General features: G+C 30.7%; 1 long non-coding RNA gene across 1 annotated transcript; it reads right to left on the bottom strand.

Annotated features, from left to right (window-relative positions):
• Window positions 1–899: 899 nt before the first annotated feature.
• On the bottom strand, window positions 900–2,071 carry LOC149553823 (uncharacterized). The gene is made up of 2 exons (XR_016353427.1): window positions 1,865–2,071; window positions 900–1,389 (listed from the first exon to the last, which is right to left on the bottom strand). It is a non-coding gene; the product is annotated as an uncharacterized LOC149553823 (long non-coding RNA).
• Window positions 2,072–4,034: the final 1,963 nt, after the last annotated feature.

The raw sequence follows: 4,034 nt of genomic DNA, 5'->3' as shown, positions 1-4,034 counted from the left end.
TACTCAAGAAACTTAGGGCCCGTTTGGTAGCTGGAATCAGAATGGAATTGGCATTTGGAATTCAAAAAAAATTCTAATCTATTGTTTGGGTCCGCACAATCGGAATTGAAATTGGAAAAAAGTAGAATCCAGTATCCCTATTTGACCGCCAAAACAAGAATTTCAAATTCCTCAAAATACTTGTTATTTGGAATTTTCATTTTAATTCCCATTTTAAATCTTATTTTTTGAAAATGAGGATTTCAACTAAAGTAAAATTTAATTGGGTTTGACATCCGGATGCCCATTTGAGGTTACCTTTTTTTGCACAAATTTTTGAAATTTGATTTTTTAAATGGGGGAAAAAATTTCTGCTATTACTTGCTCATATGTTTGGCTTAAATAAAATGATTAGTATCGCATATATCTAAATTCTTTCGTCTTTTTTTTTGAAAACTTTTTCTTGAATTTTTATTTTGCAATGAATATTGACATTTTTGGCATGTGCGGAGTTGAAAGCATCATGAATAGGTTCTTGAAAAAATTAGAGATACAAATCGTCTTTCTCACTATAACTTTTATACTCAGTTTTTGAACCATATATTCTTATTTTGAACCAAACAGGCTTGGAATAAAAAATTATGAGTATCAAATATTTTTAAATTTGAACCAAACAGTCCCAAAACAAATTCTAAAAACTGTACTCTGTATTTCAAGTTCTAGAATCCCAAATCAAGGGTTTGAAATTCCCATTCCTAAATCGTATTCCACCAACCAAATGGGCATAGGCATATGTAAATTCTTTTAAAAAATTAAATACTAGTGGAATAGGCATATGTAAATTCTTTAAAAAAACAGTTCTTCATTTGAGTGCAACAAAGAAGAATTGGGAATAGGAATATAAGGAATACGTATTCTAATTTTGATCTAAAATTGAGCATTTTCAATTCCACTTAAATAAATAGAATTAGAATACATATTCTATTGTAGTTTTATTTATTTTAGAAAGCATAAATTTTTGGGTCCATGAATCCCTATCAAATCAGAAAATAGGAATATGTATACCTATTTTCTATTCCAGAATAACAATTTCTATTCTAATATTTGTATTTCCACAGCCAAACAGACACTTAGAATGTGAAAACTATCAATCACACTTTTACTCGACGTCAAGAGAAAGAATACATAATTTCAGCCTCACAATCTTCTCTCTCACCAAACACACACTCTTGCTAAAAATTCTATCTTCATATAGAATCTAAAATTTAGATTTATCTTTGTTTTCCTTGCTGAAATTTTATTGAAATTTTATTTCCCGTTCTTTGCTCACCTCCTCTTGGAAATTCTCTTCCATTCAATGTATCTGATTCTTCCTCCACTCCAATTTACAATCTCTGGTTGACCCAAGATCTAGATTCCAGAAATAAAATAAGCTTATAAATTAACTAAAATATAAATAGTTGTTTTTTACCAAGGATTATAAAATCCGTTCTTTTTACATAAATTCAATACATGAAAAATTAGTTGAACAACTTCCACATACATAGACACTACACCTACGTTCATTTACCGAAAAATTTTAATGTTGAACAGATTAATGATTGTCAAGTTATCAAGCTCGATAAAATTGAATAATGTTTTCTGAGAAAATTATGTAGATTTCAGTTTATTTTAATAGAATAAAAGAAGTTTTCAAAAGATCCGGAAAAATATTCATACAGGCAAGAGGACTGTTGAAGCAAACCAGACAATAACAGAACCATATATAATTTCTCAACATTGAAACCAGTTTTTAGATTAACAACATTGACCAGCTGAAGCCAAATACTCCACACACACATCTGATTTGAAGCAGATAAAGAAATGGAATGAAAAAAACACATACCCATTTCCAAGCTTGTATTTTTTCAATGAAAAGGGCTCTTCTTTCTTCCCATTTGATGGGAACCTCCATTAAAGCTCCTTTACAGCGATCAAATACATAATTAAGTGCAGCATTGACAATCAAAGTACCAGACAAGCTAATGATAATAATTCATCAATACATTGAAATCATCAACGCTGCACTCAATGATGCATTTGCTATTCCAAACTTGTTGGAAACATTTGTTGAAGAATGTCATGACAAAAGCTTGGTATTTATAAATGAAGAGAAAATGTTTTGGTTTGAGTGGGTGAACGGTGAGTCTGTGTAGTACAGAAGAGAAAATGTACTGAGGGAGGTGGTGGTTGGTGGAGGTCATTACCGACAGATGGCAGTACACATTTTAAGGTGAACTTTGATTACTCCGTTGAATGGAAACAAGGTTTATTTTCTGTTTTCCATTTCTCTCCAGTCAAAACATAGTTTTGGATTGAGAAACTCTACCAGAGGGGGGGAAATGTTGGCAAGTTGGCTTACTTTTTTTTCAAGTTTTCCTTAATGAGAAAATTTGGAATTTTAGTCTTTTAGTTGAAGGGGATTGAGGAATTACATAGTGGAAGCAAGTTTTATTATTATCTATTTAGTGCATAAAAAAGTAAGAGATGTAAACGAAAAACAAAAAATTATTAGAAATTATTATCTTCCTAACATTGGAATTATCAATGGAGTTGGAATTATCAATGGAGTGGGGTAGAGAATTAAGTAGGTGAGATGGTTAGTATGGTGGGTAGGACAATGGGCATCCTTGTCATAACGATGCCCCCTAACTCACACCCATACCAATTATTTAAATGGAGTAAGTTTTGTTTGTATGGAACTAATATATCTAATATTTTAGAAGTCTTAGTTTATGCAGTTTGTGGTATTAGAAATATAAATTATATTTATTTAAATCATCATTATAAATCATTTAATTTTATCAATCAATTTAGAATCATTCAATAAAGACAACTATTAACAAGAGACGATGCGTCAAAGTCGATCTCAATAATTGGAAAAGAAAGAAAATAGAGATTTATAAATAGAAAGTATAGAAAGAGAGAGCTAAAAGAGAATGATATGTCATTATAAGAGAAAATAGAGATTTATAGATAGGAAGTATAGAAAGAGAGAGCTAAAAGAGAGAATGATATGTCATTATAAGGACAAGTAAAAGTAGAATGATAGAGAGGGAATTTTTAAAATATTAATAATTATATTATTTTAAGAAATATATAAATAAAAATAGAAATTATATTATATGAATGAACTACTCATTTCTACCAATTCAATTGTAAGTTGAAATATTTAATTTTAAAAAATAAATTGTTGACTACTTAATTCAAACTACGAAAATATCTAAGTTTGAGGGCTAGTATTAGTTTTACAATTTGTAAAATGGTATTAGAAAAAAAAAAAGAGCAAGATTGTAAAATAGTAATTAGTAAAACATAGTGTAAACTTAAAGAAATAACATTTTACAATTGACAAAAATAAACACCAATATAAAACTAATAAATATATTTAAAATAAGAAATATAAAATATTTAACTCTATGTTTAAACTTGGTAAGAAAAATAAAATGTGATAATTAATATTGATCTTGGTCCAAGTGCAATTTTTTCATGTGGCTAGTGGCTCACAACCGCTGTCTTACGTAGAATAATCTTTGTAAACATGGATTTCAAGGCCCCTCTTATTGTGTTTTGTGTGGTAATGGGGAGGAGTTTGTCTCCCATATGTTACTTCCATTGCTCCTTTTCTAATCAGCTATAGCGCCTTTGGTGGAGTGTTTGGAGTTGCTCTTGTAGGCATGCTTCCTCTTTGCCTGAGTTATTGGCCCACTTGGGCGATGCTCCCTCCAAGTCTTCTTCTCTCCATGCTGCTTGGATTATTAGCCCATTCATTCTCTAGCATATCTGGCTGGAGAGAAATCCTTGAATCTTCCAAGATGTTTGGATTGGTGTTATGCATCTTTCATGGAAGATCTCACATTCTCTTCAGGAAACTTTTCAAGTGAAGTGTGTGCTAGATGAGGGTATGGATTTGTTTGATCTTGGTATATATAATCACCTCAATTTTCATCTTCAAGATGGGGTTACAGCTCAATGGTATCAAAGAGTGCTCAGGAAGCATCAACAACAGAGGAAAG

This window comes from Cupressus sempervirens, chromosome 6, assembly GCF_028749045.1.
Source record: "Cupressus sempervirens isolate cs-2001-9-10 chromosome 6, ASM2874904v1, whole genome shotgun sequence".
In the NCBI taxonomy this organism is placed as follows: Eukaryota; Viridiplantae; Streptophyta; class Pinopsida; order Cupressales; family Cupressaceae; genus Cupressus; species Cupressus sempervirens.
Note: the sequence above shows the minus strand (reverse complement) of the source record. Positions and strands in the feature narration are given on the sequence as shown.